The sequence below is a fragment of the Sorex araneus genome, chromosome 3 (assembly GCF_027595985.1).
Source record: "Sorex araneus isolate mSorAra2 chromosome 3, mSorAra2.pri, whole genome shotgun sequence".
Classification (NCBI taxonomy): Eukaryota; Metazoa; Chordata; class Mammalia; order Eulipotyphla; family Soricidae; genus Sorex; species Sorex araneus.
In genome coordinates this window covers 122161475-122180638 of record NC_073304.1, presented here as the reverse complement: position 1 = coordinate 122180638, position 19164 = coordinate 122161475, and the positions used below count along the sequence as shown (strand labels likewise).

Sequence of the window (19164 nt, the reverse complement as noted above, 5' to 3'; positions counted from 1 at the left end):
ATCACTCGACTGCCTTTGACCTTGGCTGGTCCCTTTGCTGTGAAACGTCTTTTCCTTTGATATAGCACTGTGGGTTTGCTTTTGCCTTGGCTTCCCTTGGCATTTGCACTGAACATGGTTCTGATGTTGAGATCCTGGAATGCATCAGCTATGTTCTCTCCTGTGTGTTTTATGTTTTCAGATCTGATATTGGAGTGTTGTGTTCATTCATTTGGAGTGAATTTTTTGTGTAGGGTGTTAAACAGTGATCAAGTTTTATCTTTCTGCATTAGGAGAGATGACTTTTATGGGGTTTGGCGGAAAGGGAGGGGAGAGGGGTTTGAGTCACGTCTGGCAGTGCTCAGGGGCTAATCCTAGCTCTGTGCCATGGGGTCACCCCTGGAGGTGCTCAGGGGACCACATGTCTTGCCTGAGATTCAGCCAGAGCAGAGTTGGCCATGAGCTAGGCAAGAGCCTCAGCCCCTACATGATCTGCCTTTTGTGTTGATTGGGGGCCCCATCCAGCTGTGTTTCAGGACCCACCCCCGGTTCTGTGTTCAGGAGCACTCCTGACAGGGCTGAACTTTTTAAAATAAGATGTGAAGATGGGGGAAAAGCCATCCCCAAAGAGCTACAGGGAAGAACTTGGGGCCAAGTTGATGGTGGAGCAGCTGCCTGAGGCCGGTTGGGATGGAGGAGTCGAACAGACTCCAGGGTCCGGAGCACCTGGACAGCCCGGGAGCAGGGCACTAAGGGGCTGAGAACTGCACAGAAAATGCTAGGTCTCCTCCACTGCCACCACCCAGGGTGTGACACCTTCTCCCTTTGCAGATCGGAAGTCCAGGGTGCAGAGAGGGAGAATCACTGCAGCTAACTCTGCCTCAGGACACACCAACGACAGAGTGAGACGGAGTGAGACGGTGGCTCCTACAGGACGTCTCAGCATCAGAGGACAGTCTGGGGAGACAGCGCGGGCACAAAACAGCCCCAGAATTCAATTAGGTCATGAGGAGATTAGCCAAGGAAGAAAAGAAGTGGGCTGTGACCTCCTGGGCAGAGGGTGGGAAGATGGGGAGTGTGTGTGTGTGTGTGTGTGTGTGTGTGTGTGTGTGTGTGTGTGTGTGTGTGTGCTTGCACGCACACATGTACGCACTGGAGAGTATAATTTCAGAAGACAGAAAAATTAAGTAACAGCTATGGCCAGAATCTAATTGCCTAGGATACCAATCTCTTTATAGAGGAAATGGAGTCCCTCATTGTCATGGCAACCAATTAAAAAGGGACCCTGCCTGTCTGTCAAGAGCCAGAGACAATCACCCGGGGCGCTGACATGGCCCATCTCAGCAGGCCTCTCTGGCCCACAGGCTCCCACTAGCCTCACACGCGTAGGAGTTTAAACGAGATCAGTGTCTGTTTGATGAGCTGGTCAGAGTGGGCAGCCCAGGGCCGAACTTGATTGAACCTTTGCTGCAGAAACACACGGCCCTTGCCTTCCCCGCCCCGCCAAGAACCTAGTTTCTCCTCTCTGTGCTGTTGCTCTGGGCTGCCTTACTCGGGGTGCTGTCCATCTGGGGCCTGGACCAGGTCAGAAGGTTCCATCACTCACCCCGCTGGGGTGTTCCAGGCTGGCATCCTCCTCAGTGGGCACTTGTGCAAACTCTGCAGCCCCTCAAGCCACAGCAGGATTCACCCGGTGCGGTCCCGGCCGCCGGGGACTGAGCCAGGGGGTCTGTTTCCCCAGACGTCTCCCAGGCCATCAGATGGTCCAAGCAGGGCTCGCTCCCCAGGTACGAGAGGAACTAGACGAGGCAGGGCATCCCTCTCTCCGGCTGCATGGCCAAGGCAGCAAGATGGAGGAATCCACAAAAATAGAGGGAGAAGCAGTTCGTCCTCCCTCTTCAGCTCCTGGGAGTGACACCACACAGTGTTGTTTCTGCTTCTCTCCCTCTCTCCAATCACGTGGACACGCTGGGATGCAAGGGAGATACTGTATTTATGCGAGGTGCCAAAGGCCCACCCAGAAGTTGAGGTTCTGTCTGTTTGTTTGTTTGTTTTGGTTGCACCCAGTGATACTCAGGGCTTACTCCTGGTTCTGTGCTCAGGGATCACTCCTGGCAGGCTTGGGGACACTATTTGGAGTACTGGGGATCAAACTGGGTCATCCGCATGCAAGGCAGGTGTGCTATCGCTCTGGTCCCTCTGAGGTTCTGTTCTGAAGGAGGAAGGTCATATGGATCTGGGGACCATCGTAGAAGGCTCTTGGCCCAGGGGTGGCATGTTACATTGAAGGAAGATGCTTCAGCCACTAGGCTGGAGATGGTCCCTGTCTGTCACCCAGCAAAGGTTTAGAAGTCAGACTCTCTCCCTCAGTCTTTGGTGTTTCAGGTTTTCACAGCATTAAAGAACTGGTCCCTTTTTAGGCATATTAGGATATGAACCAATTAGCCTTGCGACTCCAATTTAAAATGTGTAATTGATTTTAGACTTGTGTTTCTTCTGTCAAGAAGCACACACGCATATCTCCTCAGACCAAATTTATAAATGCCACCAACAGGTAGAAGAGATATTGAGATTTCGCTGTATGTCTAGGTTTTGTAAATTAGATTTCCCAAAGCGGCTTCAAATCCTTTAGAAAGTTTTGCCTTGTCGGGTCAGGCAACGGGAAGTGTTTGAAAAAGGAAATGGAATGTGTTAAATTAGGAAGTGCTGTGTAAAATGTGGGAGATAATTTAATTAACCAAGTTGGCAAGTGGGACGGATCATTTAACTGAGTCCAAGGAGACTGACCATTAATCAAAAACCCCTTGAAAGTGACGGCCTAGAAACAGAATAACAGTTTGTAAATTGCACTTAAGAAGAGTTTTAAAGGTACTGTAAGGCATCAAGTATTAATTTATAAGCACTTACAAGGAACTTTTTTGGTGTCCAAGGAACCTTCCCCATGCTGACATGTCTGAGCTTTTTCCAGAGCTAAATTTGAGTTTTGGAAAGACCCCCAAAGTTCTGCTGGTGCAGAGCTGACCTGTGCGTGTGAAGGTGGTGCCCTGGCCTCAGTGGGTGAGGGGGTGGGTAGGGGGAGGCAGGGAGGAGCAACTGCCTAAGGCGGGTGAAGAGTGTGCTGTGTGCCACCGCCCCAACCCTGCTGTGTGCCACCGCCCCCCCCCCCCCCCCCAGACGCTGCTGCAGGAGGGAGAGCTGCCTCCCCCCAGAGCCAGCTCACAAATCCAGCTCCAGGCCTCCTGACCCCTGGCTGTCTCCCCAAGAACTTTGGGGGGTGAAGCGGGGAGCGAAGGAGGGAGTCTTGGGAGAAGAGTGTATCTGCTGCCGTGGGGGTCTCTGGGTGGCTTCTGTGAAGTAGGGAGGGGAGAGGTGGCCGAGAAGGGGATCTGTAGCTTCCTCTCCCCCCACCTCTGCCCTCCAGGAAGGCCTGGGGGCATCTAGGACTGCTAAGCAGGACCTGTGCCTTGGTCACCTTGCTCACTTGCGCAGGCCCTAACTTTCCCCGGGGTCTCTCCGGCCCATGGTCCTTCCCTTACAGAAAAAGAATTTTCAGCAGGAGGGGGCTGGAGCAATAGCACAGCCTTGCATGCGGCCCAGCCGGGTTCGATACCCAGTATCCCATGTGGTTCCCTGAGTACCGCCAGGGCTAATTCTGATGTAGGCAGGTAGATAGGGAAAGGCCCTTGGCAATGAAAATTGAGATTTAACAGAGTCTCTGGGAAGGGGACTCTTAAGATGTGCAGATTCAAGAAAACAAAAGACCCGGAAGAAACCATCAGCAGACCCTGAGGACAATAGACCCCTCCCCAGGGGGTTCCCCAAAGAAGGCCATCACCACTCCCAACCTCCCTGGTAACCTCCTTAGCAACGGACTTTTACCTGGGAAGAAGCCCCCACGTGGGGGCAGGTTGGAGAAACCCTATAAAGGCCACCTTGAACAAAGGAACTGCGCGCATATGCTGCCTGAGCCCATGTGCTGCTTGTGCCATGTGGCCGAGCACATGTGTCGCCCGCATCTCCCCCCTTGAGATGTGTACTTTCATGCTTTTGTGTCTAGTGCTAGGATGTGTGTAGAGCTTCCTCCACCCTTGGAGAAGCCCGCGTTCTCCCTTGAGCGCGTTACTCCTACTGGTCTTTCTTTTCCACTTATCCCTTCCTCCCTCCCTCAGAAACCTCTGAATAAAATCTATTTACTTCACTGCTTGTCTACTCCTGAAATTCTTTTCCGCGAGCGAGACAAGAACCCAGTAACCCTGGGTCCCGGTGTTTGAGGCGGTTGGAGAGAAAGTGACCGTCTTTCTCCTCCCCGCTTCACAAAAGTCACCCGTGGGGCCCACCGACATCAATTCCTGAGGGCAGAGCCAGGAGTGAGCCCTGTGCATCGCCGGGTGTGGCCCAAAAAGAAAAAAAAAATTCAGCAGGAGACAAGCAGTGAAGTAAAGACAGGTTTTATCTGAAAGGTTTTTTTTTTGTTTTTTTTTTTTTTTTGCTTTTTGGGTCATACCCAGCGATGCTCAGGGGGTTACTCCTGGCTTTGCACTCAGGAATTACTCCTGGCGGTGCTTGGGGGACCATATGGGATGCCGGGGATCGAACCCAGGTCGGCCGCATGCAAGGCAAATGCCCTACCCGCTGTGCTATCGCTCCAGCCCCTATCTGGAAGTTTTGAGGAAGAGGAGGGAGAGAGAGGAGAGAGAGAGTAAGGTGCTCGAGAGGGAAGGCGGGCTTCTGCAGAGTGGAGAGAGCCCCCGTACTCAGCGCTGAGTACTAAGGTACTCATCTGAGAGGGGAGATGCGGGCCCCGGGCTCACACAGCACCCGCGTGCTCCCTTTGTTCAGGCTGGTTTACTGACTGGGTTTCTCCCCATGGACTTTTGACCTAGGTAAGAGTCCTGTTGACAGGGCAGAGGGGGGAGCAGGTGCCGGTCCTGTTCCACACTCCTTTCCCGGCCTTTTGTTCCTGCTGGAGCCTCTCTCAGAGGGGGGTCCAGCCTCCTCTGGTCTGTGCTGGCGCCAGGTGAGGGTCTTATCAGGCTTAATTCCTGTGTCCACAAGGTGGGTCCTGGCAGCCTTCAGGCTGGTGACAGAGTGACTTCTTCAAATTCCACCTCTGGGGTTCCCCTAACTCCCAGCCTGCTCCAGGCCACCTCTGCCTCTGGGCAGGGCAAGGGTCAGGACGGGCAGAGCCGGCTCCAAGCACCCCCACCAGCCGCCACACCACACTGGCTGCCCACTTGACCTGCACGGCGCGGGTACGGGCCCTACCACCGAGTTTGCCGGGAGTTGGGCTCGGAGTAAGAACTTGCTCCTTGCGGTAGGAGGAAACTACGTCTCAGCCATAGCAGAGGTTTCCCAGAAACATTCCCTGCAGAACGGAATTTCAGGAGATGAAATCACAAAGTGAAAGAAGCTTTATTTAAAGACATTCATTCAGGGGCCAGAGTGTTTGCCTGGCATGTGACCAGCCAGGGTTTGGTTCCAGGCACCTGATAGGGTCCCCCAACTCCCTTAACCCCCGCCCCTCACTACAAAGAGTGATTTCTGAGTTCTGATCCAGGGGTAAGCCTTGAGCACTGTCAGGTGTGGCCCCCAAAACCACAAAACACACACACACGTGTTCAAGAGAGAACACAGGCTTCTCTGGAGGGAAAAGCGGAGAGTCCAGGTGGAGAAGGAGCCTCACGGGTCCTCACAGAGTTGGCTTGTGGCAGGCCTTCCTCCAGCTACCCTGGCCATTAACTTGGACTCTGGGTGGTTCCCTCCTGTTCTCACGGCCTTTAGATTCCTCTGGCGCTTCTCTTCCGAGAGCACCCATTCTTCTGGCAGTGCCTCCCTCTCTCCATTTATTTTTTATTTCTTTTATTTTTGCTTTTTTTTTTTTTTTTTGGTCACACCCGGCAATGCACAGGGGTCACTCCTGGCTCTGCACTCAGGAACTACTCCTGGCGGTGCTCGGGGGACCATATGGGATGCTGGGAATTGAACCCGGGTCGGCTGCGTGCAAGGCAAAAGCCCTACCCACTGTGCTACTGCTCTAGCCCCCCTCTCTCCATTTCTAAGGAGCTCAGCATTTGATCTTAAAGGGGCATGATCTCATGCCCCTGGGCCACTTCAGCAAGGGGCAATTTATTATTTTGTAGAAAACTCACTCCCAGGACCCCCCTCTATTTGCTCCCAATTCCAGTGTCCTGTGGCCGGCTCAGCTACCCCAGGTTTCACAGTGATCTTCCCTGTAAAATCTTCTGGAGAGAGGTCAGGGGTCTCGGGGAACATCGGGTAGGGGCCCTCAGAGGGGCCCTGGAAGGGAGGGGTCTCTAAGAGCATCCCCTCACTCTCCAAGCACCCCCAAACAGGCACAGCACGCTTGTGCAGTTGGCACCTGGGTCCCCCATCCCAGGGGCTGTACCTGGTAATCAGACTCCTGCAGAAAATGGTCCTGTTCCTGCCGCTACCCTCCCCCTCTCCAGACGGAGTGCATAAGAGCGCCCCCTTCCTTCTGGCCAGTGCAACTGAGCCCCAGAGAGCAAGGACGAAGACTGCACACCTGGAAACCGCTTCCTTGCTTGGTATCATGGGTGGACACTGGCCAACCACCAACCCTACCAAGAGAGATGCGTCCTCTTTGGCCCTCTACCTCTTCCCCGCCCTGGATGGCCACTCCCCAGGGCCCCTGGTGTCCTCTGGTCTTCACAGAAGGCCTCCAGGAACATAGCCGGCTCTGAGGTTATGCCCAACCTCCCAGAAAAACAGCTTCTCCAGCCGAACTGCAGGGAGGTTTCAAGGGTCACCCTCTCCCTCCGTAGAGCCCTGGCTCCGCCTTCAGAGCCGCAACTGGTCTTCAAGGAGGCCTTAAGCTCCTGCTCCCTGGTCCAGTCCTGCTCTGGTCGGCCAAGATGCTGCATCTACAGGAGGTGGCAGCCTCGAGGCAGGTGGCCAGCAGCCCCCGGTGTCTGATCTGGGAGCGCCCCCTCGTGGACATATTGAGAAATACATCTTGAGGCAGATGGCAGATTTCCCCGCCCCCCATCCCCCACTCCTAACACACCACCTCCTCTCCCTACCCCCACCACCACCATCACTGGTCTTGTGGTTAAAACTCCAGGAGACAAAAAGAAAATGAGGATTTAAGGAGGGAGCTCGGGGGCCTATTTAATATAAATGTGAGGTCGTTAGCTTTAAGATGAGAAGTCTTTGTGCTTCCTATTAAAATAGGCTGGTGTTCAGTGCTGTCTTTTCTTTTTGTAGGCAAATGATTAAGCAATTTCCTCATTGCAAAGAAAAGGAAATAAGGTTTGCCCACTCTGTCTGTATTGATGGAGAGTGAGCTGGGGCAATGGCTTTCGGAAATTTAAGTCTCACTGGAGAACAAAGCACTTTTTCTTCTTCCACTCATGGCATCCTTTCTCCCCCTGGAAATTTAAAATGAAGATTAAAAACAGGCTGAACTTAACTTTTGTCCACTTAGACCTGCCTGAATCTTTGGGGGGAATTTTTGACTAGTAATGATGATGATGATGATGATAAAAGCAACAATAACACTATCAATGCTAAGAGTTCTCAACAGGATTAAAATACCTAAGTGGACAAGCCTGTTTCCTGGGCATGGACCAGAATCCAGGCAAATGAGCAGGGTTCAGCTCAGCTGCATATATGTGTAAATTCAAAAATGGGGGACACAGGAGGGGCTGGAGCAATAGCACAGTGGGTAGGACATTTGCCTTGCATGCAGCCTACCTGGGTTGGATTCCCAGCATTCCATATGTTCCTCTGAGCACTGTCAGGGGTGAGTCCTGAGTGGAGAGCCAGGAGTAACCCTTGAGCATCGTCAGGTGTAACCCAAAAAGCAAAAAAAAAAGGGGAGGACAGAACAGAAGCCTTTTATATCTCATGCCCCTGGACCTTCACCTTTATAATCAGTTACTCATGCATTTATTTATCTGTCTCTGATAACTTGTTCCTTCCCTCCCCCCACTGATTATTCTCATACATTTACTTCTCTCTTCCCTAAGTATTCATTCACCCATCCCACGCACCCCCCATCCTTGATCCCCGCCCTGACCGTGTCTCCAGGCAGCCAGCCTGCATAGATAACCCCCTGCACCATCCTTTCAGGCCCCGAGTGGACCCTGAACGTTAAGAAGTAGATAAAGCCCAACTCTGACCTCTGAGACACTTGGGGGGTGCTGAGTAGGGAGAGAGGCCACCAGTCCACTGGTTCAAGGGACCCGGACCCGTGGAACAGAGCGGGATCCTGAATTTTGCTGCGTGGGCGGGCAGGGTGAGCATGAGGGGAAGCCAGGTTCTCAGGGAAGAATGAGTCAGAAGGACCCTGAGGAACCCAGGGCCAAGGAATAGCATCATTCGTGCTCAGGGGCTGAGTTGCTACGGAATGACTGAGCGGGAGCAGGCGTGGCTGGAAACTTAGAAACAGAGGGAAGGGGAGGGCAGGGCGGCGCCTGGGGGCTTCTGCCTGGAGCCACACTCGTCTCTCTGTTGCCGACCCCTCTGCCTGCTTTGATGCCCCTCCGGTCACTCTGCTGGACAGGCAGCCCGGTGACAGCTCTCCTGAGGCTGTCAGAGCGGCGTCTCCTGCCTTTTATCTTGTCTGTGATGGTGCTCGAGGCTAAGAAATATCTTCTCCCTCCGAGTCCCCAAAGGCCTCCCCACTCCCCACAGCAGACCCACAATTACCTGACTCAGACCCTGTTGTCTCTGCCCGAATCTCCCCCAGCCTCTCTCTCAACTCTGCGCCTCGTGTGGTGTCCCTCCGCCCCCACGGGGTCAGGGCCGGCCCTTGGAGACATCTGTGCACCTCCACCCCCTGCACCTCTGCAAAACTCCTCAGGGACACTCGTTCCAGTCCTCCTGGCAAGACCTTTAATGCCCATTTGGCAGGTACCCCTGTGCCTCGCAGAGCATGCCCCACTCCTACACACCCCTAGCACACCCCGCCCCTACACACCCCAGCACACCCTGCTTCTACACACCACACATGCCCCGCTCTTATGCACCCCAGCGTGACCGGCTTCTACACACCCCAGCACGCCCTGCTCTTATACTGCTGACCCTTTGCTCTGCCAGTTTCCGCTCTGGGGCCCTGGAAGACCGATGCTCATGTGCCCTGTCACTGGTCACCCCCTTATTGCTGTCCACCTCCCATCTCCTCCCTCTGTCACATGGGGAGCCCTCTTTCCAGGCTCCTGCACCTCCTGGACCCAGAGCAGTGCCTTGAATATGCCAGGGCCTCAAGTCAGTCCTTCAGGGAGGAAGGAATGAGTGGGAGAACTCCGGGCTCCGCCTTAGACCCTGTCACTCTTCTGGGTTCTCTGGGACTCATGTCTGGCCGGGCCATCTGTCTTGGCTTCGCGCTCTGTAGGCCTTTGTCAGAGCTCCGAGTCACATCTCCTGAGCATGCCAGGGCAATCTGGCTTTGGTACTGGCAATTGTCTTCTCAGAGAGACCTTGTCTATGGCGCCGTCTGGCATCTTGATGTCCTGAGAGTGGGTCGCCCACATTATCCAGGCGCTGAAAGTCCCTCGTTGGAACTCTAGGATCAGCTGAGGGGCCTTCAGGGGTGGGGGCAGCATGATGGGGATGGAGGGTGGGGCGGAGAGGGAAGGTGGAGATTCATTCAAAGGTGCTGGCAGCGGCTTCCAAGGTGAACCGGGACCTGTGACCCCGGCATCCTACTGCAAGCATGGGACCCCGCTGACACCTGTGAGGGGGTTGCATCACAAATTCCACAGGACGATCATGAAGGCGCTGCTTCGTTCAGTGCTTCGAGCTTCTTGGGTTCTGTGTGATCTGTCGTTTTCATCATATTTGGGGAAAAAAATGTCAAACACAAACCCCTCTTCCAGAGCTCCAGATGATCTATGCGGCCGGGTCCGCGTCCATCTCTGTCTATTGATCTCATTTGCGAGGCTGAGCTAGTCCCTCGGCGCCTGGATAATCTACTCTTTTACTTTCCAGCCCTCCCCTATTTCATTTGGATGGTTTCTATTTCTTTAAGTTTATTAATCCTTATGATTTGTGTCCTTTTAATATCTTTCTTGTCATCATTTAACATGTTCAATATTTCTCCAACTTCATGAATATATGAAATCATCTATAATCACAGTTTTAATGTCTCTGCCCATAAATTCGACCCTCTCTGTCTTTTCTGGGTCAGTTTCAGATGACTGAATTTTCTCCTCATTAGTGGGCTGAATTTCCCCCACTCTTCTGCGTGTCTGGAAAATAATTCAATATTTTTTTTTGCAGTATCGGGGACCAAACCCTGAAACTCTTTAAACTCATTTAAAGCCTCCACTGTCAAAAAGCAAAAACCAAACAAACTGCAAGCTAGAGAAATAGTACAGCATGTAGGACGGTTGCCTTGCAGGCAGCCTGACCAAGTTAGGTTCCCAGCACCACCTATGGTTTCCTGAGCCTGCCAGGAATGATCTCTGAGCGCAGAGCCCGGAGTAAGGACAGATCACCACCAAGTGTCACCCCAAAAGCAAAACAAAATGAAAAATAAAGTCTTCACTGTTGCTGAGCTACACCCCTGGCAGTTGGTGATTGTTTTTTTTTATTTTATTTTAAATTTTTATTAAATCACCATGTGGAAAGTTACAAAGTTCTCAGGTTTATATGTCAGTTATACAATATTCAAACACCCATCCCTTCACCAGTGCCCATATTCCACCACCAGAAACCCCAGTATACCCCCCGCCCCCACCCCCTACCCCCTACTGTATAACTAATGAATTTCACTTCATTTTTTCTTTACCTTGATTACATTCCATAATTCAACACAAAACTCACTATAGTTGACATAACTCTCTCTCTCTCTTTTTTTCTTTTTCCTTTTCCCTTTTTTTTTCTTTTTCCCCCTCATCCCCCTTCCTGCGCCTCATAGTATGGTGTACTCCATGCCGCGTCGGCCAGCTTGGGGCTTTTGCTTAGTTCACAGTCCAGAGGTGGCTGCTACATTAAAAACCTTCAATATTTCAACAAAAACTTACTGTTATTATTTGGAGTTTCCCAACCAAGTCAGACCTGTTCAAATGGAACCGTTTCACATTGCTGACAATTTGGATTTCTGTATAAAGTCCAGGGAAAATTCTGCCAGAAATTACATAGCCCAGCTCACAGTCCCAGTGCATTGCTGTAAGAAGTCTCTGAATTCAAAGTCTTTAGGCGCAGAGGGTCCGATTCGCACTCAGCGGCTCCGGATTTATCTGGGCCGAGGGCGTGCCGGTTATGCCCCCTTCCCCTGAGTTCCTGGGAGCCCCCAAAGTAAAATCCGAATACCTGTGGGTTTGGAGTCACAGAAGATGGCGCCTGCCACATGGGTGCCGCCAGCCCGCCGCTTTCCGTGCAGGAAGACAGGGTGGGGAGGAAAAAAAATCCACCCCCGGCAGCACAGAGTTCTAGCCCAGTTTGGTGTCCCAGTGCATCGCTATCGGATGCTGCGCTGGATGCCCGGATGTGTTACATCTCTGGAATCAAAGTCTTTAGGCGCAGAGGGTCCGATTCGCGCTCAGCGGCTCCGGATTTATCTCTGGTGAGTGTTTTTATTACACACCAGACTCTATGGATTTGACCTTGTTGGATGTTACATGTGTGAATGTGTGGGCACTCAACATTTTTATAAACATTTTGGAGCTTTTTTGTTTGTTGTGTTTTGTTGGGGGGCCATATCCGGCAATGCTCAGGGCATGCTCCTGGCTCCACACTCAGGATTCACTCCTGGTGGTATTTAGGGGATCTGTGGGTTTCGGGAATCAAACCTGGGTCAGCGGCATACAAGGCAAGTGCCCTCCCTGCTGTGCTACTGCTCCAGCCCCCGATTTTTTTTTGTTGTTGTTGTTGTTTTTAATTTTTAATTAGTGAATCACCATGAGGGTACAGTTACAGATTTATACATCTTTGTGCTCATGTTTCCCCCATACAAAGTTCGAGAACCCATCCCTTCACTAGTGCCCATTCTCCACCACCAATAAACCCAGCATCCCTCCCCCCATCCCCCGTCCCATCTCCCCCCACCCCACACTGCCACTGTGGCAGGGTCTTCCCTTTTGTTCTCTCTCTCTGATTAGGTGCTGTGGTTTGCAATAAAGGTGTTGAGCGGCCATTGTGTTCAGTCTCTAGTCTACATTCGGCCCGCATCACCCTTCCCCCACATGACCTCCGACCACATTTTACTTGGTGTTTCCTTCTCTGAGTTGCCCAGAATGAGAGACCAGCCTCCAAGCCATGGAGTCAACCTCCTGGTACTTATTTCTACTGTTCTTGGGTGTTAGACTCCTAGTCTATTATTCTATATTCCACAGATGAGTGCAATCTTTCTATGTCTGTCTCTCTCTTTCTGACTCATTTCAGTTAGCATGATACTTTCCATGCTGATCCACTTATAAGCAAACTTCATGACCTCCTTTTTTCTAACAGCTGCATAGTATTCCATTGTATAGATGTACCAAAGTTTCTTCAACCAGTCATCTGTTCTAGGGCACTCGGGTTTTTTCCAGATTCTGGCTATTGTAAACAGTGCTGCGATGAACATATAAGTGCAGATGTCATTTTGACTATACTTTTTTGCTCCTCTGGGATATATTCCCAGCAGTGGTATTGCTGGGTCAGATGGGAGCTCAACCTCTAGTTTTTTGAGAATCGTCCATATTGTTTTCCAAAAGGACAGCCCCCGATTTTTGGAACTTTACCCTGGATGCACTTACATTACTTGGAATCGATTTCTTCTTTGCTCTTAAGCTTCATAGGATTGACCCAAGACATGTTGAACTTGGCTCGAATTCTGCCCCAGCACTGAGGTATGAAGCTCAGGTGGACTTTGTTGGTGGTCATGTGAGTTACGAGCATCCTGGCCTGGGATTAGGCACCTGTCCCATCCCTGGGAGGGCTCCAGGGATTGTCCCTCTGGTCTTTTCATGTGGTTCTTGGCTGACTCAGGGCGGTCTCCACATACCTGTGTCGCAACAGCTAATTTTATGTTTCAGCTTGACTGTGTTCAAGGGTGCACAGATACGGCTAAAATGTCCTTCCTGGGGGTGTCTGGGAGAGATTAGCTTGGGAGTCAGCAGACTGAGGAGTGAAGACTGCCCTTGCCAGTGCAGGTGGGCCTGTCTGGGCACAGCGGGAGAGAGGCAGAAGAGACACAGAGATCTCTCCACAAGCTCAGACACAGAATTCTCTCCCACAAGCTTAGACACAGAGATTTCTCTCAGAAGTTCTGGCACAGAGACCTCTCTCACAAGCTCAGACACACAGAGATCTCTCCCACAAGCTCAGACACAGAGATCTCTCCCACAAGCTCAGACATAGAGATCTCTCTCACAAGCTCAGACACAGAGATCTCTCTCACAAGCTCAGACACAGAAATCTCTCTCAGAAGTTCAGACGCAGAGACCTCTCTCACAAGCTCAGACACAGAGATCTCTCCCACAAGCTCAGACACAGAGATATCTCTCATAAGCGCTGTGAGCAGCTTGGCCACCCCACCGGGCCTCATGTGCAGGGACGCTGTCTTCCACTGGCATGTGCTTAGCCTGGAATCATGTCCTAACACGAGTGTGTTGCCTCATCAGCGTGTTAAATCTCCACCCGTGTGTGTGATTTTGTTTTGTGTGGGGGCTGTAGTCAGGGCTTACTGCTGGCTCTGTGCTCCGGGATCACTCCTGGTGGGTTCAGGGGACTTTTGGGGGTGCCAAATATTGGACCCCAGTCAGTCACATGCAAGGCAAGTGCCTTACCCTTGTGTTGTCTGCTCCAGCCCCATGGTTTTTAATTAATGATTTTGGTGGGGAAGGTTCCCAAGCAGTGCTCAGAGTTTGGGGGCCACTCCTGGGGATACTTACCCACCCAGGACAGAAGGTCCAGTTCTGGGGCTGGGTGATGTGGCACCACCTAAGACCTGGTGGTGCTGGGGGGTGAGGTGGGGCAGGGTCACTGAGAGCACGTTCAGGGACTTCCAGAGCTGTAACTGCTGATATTGGGAACGGGAGGGGGGGTGGAGGGGTGATGCGGATGCGGTCTGGGGTCCTACACATGCACGACCCCGGTGCCTGAGCAGACTCTGGCCACTGAGCGTGATTTTCTTTGTTCTTTTCTTTTTCATTTGGGGCCACACCTGGCCGTGCTCAGGGCTTACTCAGGGCTCTGTGCCCAGGGGTCACTGTTGGTGGTCTCTCGGGAGGTGCAGGACTGGAAGCAGTGCTGGCTACTTGCAAGTACCTTATCCCTCGTCCAATTTCTCTGGCCCTGGGTGTAATTTTTGTTTGTTTGTTTGTTCTGGGGCCACACCTGGCTGTGCTCAGGGATCACTCCTGGAGGTGTTTGGGGGACCCTGCACTGTGCAGGGGATTGAACCCAACAGGCAGCAGGCAAAGCAAGTGCCCCCCAATCTCCCCGCCTCTTGGGAATGGATTTTAGTATTAAACGGAGGCAACAAGTTGGGGCTGGAGAGACAGTGCAGGAGCTCAGGTCCCTTCCTTGCCTGCGGCTGATCCTGGTTCAAGTCTCCGGCCTCAGTTAGGGCTAGAGTTCCCCCAGCACTGCCAGGGATCTCTCCGGAGCACAGAGCCAGGAGCAGCCCCCGAGCTCTGCATGTGTGGCCTGAGAACCACTCCACAAATAAATAAGCAGCACTCGAGCACTGCCCTCCGTTGTTCATCGATTTGCCCGAGCGGGCACCAGTAGCGTCTCCATTGTGAGACTTGTTGTTACTGTTGCTGGCATATCGAATACGATAAATACATAAGTAAACAAACAAAACGAGGGACACGTGTCAGGCAGCCAGCACCGGGGTCTGTCTCCGCACAAGCTAGTTAGTTCTGTTTCTGTTGGACTTCCTCTCTTCTGCCCTGGGTTCCTCCAAGACGCACCGCTCGGGGCATGCACAGCTCAGCTCCTCCCTTCGGACAGGGTCTGTTGGAGATAAGGGGCAGGCAGGGGCTGGACCGAGATCCTGCTGCTGAGCTGACCATAACCAACAGGTCAGGGGCTCTTCCCAGTACTCCAGCAACAACATCGCCTGACCAAACGGTGAAGGAAAAGGTTGAGCACCGGGGTCCCAGTTCCCAGCTCCGGGTCTCTGTGCATCTCTGGGCCCCGAAGGAAATGGGGGGGTGGGCGGCAGGGGCAGCGGGGGGGGGGGGGGGGCGAATCCTCTCCTGCAGCCCTGAGCTCACGTGGCAGAACGGCCCATGCAGAACCACTTCCTGCCTGGGCTGGCCTCCTGCAGCTGGCAGGGCCTTGGCACGAACACATGGGCAGGGCAGGGGCCCCCAAGTTTGGACGAGGCTCGGAGGGAGCGCCTGGTCTGAGAGAATGCCTAGGTGAAGATGGGTCCATAGAACCCTGAGTTCCGACGAAGCTGCCTTGCCAGGCGAAGTGGCTTGTTCTGCCCCCGCCTTGGCAGACCCGGCCTCTCCACTTCCCTTTGCGGCACTCACCCTGCCCTGCCTGAGAAAATGCAGTGCCCCGGGCAGCCGCCATGCCAAACCACGCTGGTTCTGTCCCAGACCCATCCCTGGCACCGCTCTTGGTTTCTATACCCACCACTCGATTCAGATCCCAGCAGGCCCCTGAGTGAGAGGGACGCGTGTAGCCAGCCGGGGGGCTTGGTGGAATCCTTGACCCCCGAGGCTGCTAGTTCAGGGCAGTGAACTCAGGAGCAGAATCTTCACCAAAAAAAGAGCCAGTTTGGGTTTGTTTTTATTAGGGGGAGGTTGGGCCACACCCAGAAATGCTCAGGGGTGACTCCTGGCTCTGCATGTAGGAATGACTCCTTGGTGTTGCTCAGGGAACCAGATGGGGTGCCAAGGATCGAACTCAGGTCAGGAGCATGCAAGGTGAGCCTCTTACCAGCTGCACTATCTCGCCAGCCCCAGCAAAGAGCCAATTTGGGGACTGGAGCAATAGGATTGTGGGTAGGGAGTTTACCTGGCACGCAGCTGACCCGGGTTCCATGCCCTGCATCTCATATGGTTCCCTGAGTGCAGAGCCAGGAGTAATCCCTGAGCACCCCTAGGTGTGGCCCCTGCAAAACAAACTCAAAGTAAATAAATCAATAAGCTTCAAAAAAATAAAACTTTAAACATGATACAAGAAGAGAAGAATTTGAGACATTTGCCTTGCTGTTTCCTTCCCGGTTTCCTCTCGGGAAGGGAGGTGGGTCAACCCCTGCATCATTCTGGAAGGCAGCTGAGCTAGACTCCAAAAGAACAACATGGGTTTTCTAGTTTCTACAGGCAGACATCCTGGGACCCGGAGTGGGCCTGGGTTCCAAGGGGAAGGAGGACCAAGTGGGGTCTGGCCAGGGCTGCCCACATGGGCTTATGAAGGGCGAGTGTGTGCTGAGCACTGTCGCTGAAGGAGTCAAGAAGGGGCTGGGGAGGTAGCACAGAGTGCGGGCCACGAGTCTGGCCTGCCCCAGGCCTTGTCAACCCCAGTCCCACGTGACCCCTCCAACACCTCTGGGGTGACCCTGGTGGCTCCCAGCACTCTGAGCAGGAGCACCTGAGGCACAGGGGCGGCGCTGCCAGGGAAGTATGCTGGGAGTGAGGCCCACCTCCAGGACACGGTGGGGGCCACCCTTCTCCTTCCCCAAAAAAAGAAAGAGAAAAAGAAGGGCTTTATGGGCTGGAGCGACAGCACAGACGGTGGGGAGCTTGCCTTGCACCTGGCCTACCGGGTTCCATCCCCGGCATCCCATATGGCCCTCAAGCCCACCGGGAGTGAGCCCTGCATGCAGAGCCAGGAGTAAGCCCTGAGCACCGCTGGATGAGGCTCCCAAACAAGCAAACAAACAGAGATAAAGAAAAGGCTTTGTTTGGGTGAGCGAACCACTGCGAGTGTTTTGGAATCACTGCACCTGCCTTGCATGGAGGGGGACCCACTGGCGATCAGAAGAGCAGGGTTCGAGTTTAGGAGTGACTCCTCCACACAGGATCTACAAGCCTGAGCTTTCACCAATGCTTGGAGAAATCAGCGTGTGTGTGTGTGTGTGTGTGTGTGTGTGTGTGTGTGCATGTGTGTGTGTTGGCGTGTGTGTGTGTGGGGAGGTTGTCTCAGCATCCTAAAAGAGCTTAGATGGCTCCTCTCTCTAGGTTGAACCACACCGTGGGAACCGAACCCACTCAGCTGTAAAACCCAAATACAAGAAAAATAATTGAATCCTAGGGTGGCACAAGGCCAGGCGGGTGCAGTCAGCCACCCTAGGTGAGGTGGAGCTGTCACAATGGACAGCAGAGCTGGAGCAGCAGCCGGAACGGACCTTATGCTGACCTCTGGCATGACTGGTTCATCAGGGTGTCACTGGACGCAAACGAGATCAGAGGTCTGCTGGAAATTCTTCCTCTTCGAAAACAGACGAAATCTAAATCAAGTGAGCTGAGATCTCTTTTTAAATCATAAAAACAGTCATAGCCCCTGCATTGATTCCCAGGCTTTGAACTCCTGGAACAAAGGGGCCAAGGTCCCCTTAAGAAAGTGCTCCCACCCAGTGGGAAATCTACACGTCCATCTTTCTCCCCGATTTCTCTAAAGGCCATCTACAATCTCCCCAGAAAAAATGTACATTAGAAAACGGAAAATATAATTAAAAAAAATAAAAGCCTCTCTGCGCCCTGAGCTGGTTGGCGGTGAGACGGCTGGGTGCACCGAGAAGGCGGGGATTGTGGATAAATGTGGGACACGTTATGGAAGATGGTGAAGAAAATTGAAATCAGGCAGCACGCCAAGCACACGTCCTCCTTCTGCGGCAAGACCAAGATGAAGAGGCGGGCCGTGGGCATCTGGCACCGCGGTTCCTGCGTGATACCATCACGGGGATCGCCTGGACCTACAATGCCACTTCTGCTGTCACAGTCAAATCTACTGTCTGAAGACTGAAGGAACTGAAAGACAGTATATCTGCTGAATGAAATATTGCTCGCCTATAATAAATGGGTTAGTTAAAAAAAAAAGTAAAGAAAAGGAAGAGGGGAAATAATCAGACCAGCTGGAGACACCTGGGAGCTGCCATTCATTCCAACAGAGCCGACCTATTTGGGGGCAGGAGAATCGAGGCTGATTAATGAAGAGCCAGCTCAGACCCTTGTCACGGGGGGTCCCTAGAGTCATCACCTGGAGTTACACCCATTCTACAGGGTGCCATTGGGACAGACATACTTAGGAGCCAGCAAGAGCTGTGTTCTCTGGTTATCATGTGGGAAAAAAGTCAACTGGAACAATCTCCACTGGGGAACATTGAGAGCAGGGGGCCCAGGCAGAGTCATTTGCCACCAAGGAGACTGGAGAGATTCGAGAGTGATTCCCGTCACTTCCGGGTCTCAGAGGGTAACAGTGGATCATCCAAAGTCCCATCAGGCTCTGACTCTACTCGCAGCTGCTCCAGAACCTGCAGGGCTTCCTGTCTGGAGCTCACAAAGACACGTCCTAGTCCTCCACATGCTAATGACCCCCCACGTGCCCCCTCTCCTGCCTCACGTAGACCCTCACTCCAGGCCCGTGTCATCACTTAGCAATCGGGGGCCTTGACCGCCTTCTTTCTTCTCCCCACATCATGCGGGGCCTGTTGTGTGGCCGCTTCCCTCGGAGACTGGAGACTCAGTGAACAGAAAGGGCCACCACACTGCCATTGGGACGCTTGGTGTCAGAGGGTGGGAGGAAATCTAACACAGGTGTCAGGATTTTCAACCCGAGGGACATCTCTAGGCGTGCGGTGGGGAGAAAGACCTGCAAGATGTCCCCTGTCTCAGGGGAAGGAGCCGGGTGCATAAGGCCCCTCCGAAAACCCAGAAAAGGGCCCAGTGCCTGAGGGGGCCTTTTTGGTTTGGGGGGGGTCAACAATGTGTCCTTGGGGTATATTGCTTCACCCAGGGGAGGAGAGACTTGACAAGCTGGTGGTTCTGAGTGGGGTCTGGGGTAAGGAGAGGTTCTGGGGGCTTCCAGGCTGCTTTTTCCAATGGCACAGGACCAGCAGAGGCTGCTGAGGCAGCGAGGCATGTTAGAGACCCCTTGGCAGAAAATGTTAGGGAGCCACGGCTCCAAGAGATGTTTGGGGAGACTAGAACTCTCATGATGGGACTCACGGTGCCAGGGAGGACACCAGGCCCCGAGCAGGGGTCACTCGCAGACAGGAATGGCGCCCTGATAATACTGACAATGAAGAGGCCACCA

General features: G+C 53.0%; 1 pseudogene; it reads left to right on the top strand.

Annotated features, from left to right (window-relative positions):
• Positions 1-584: 584 nt before the first annotated feature.
• LOC129403489 (60S ribosomal protein L37a-like) lies at positions 585-17906 on the top strand (annotated as a pseudogene).
• The last annotated feature ends 1258 nt before the right edge of the window (positions 17907-19164 follow it).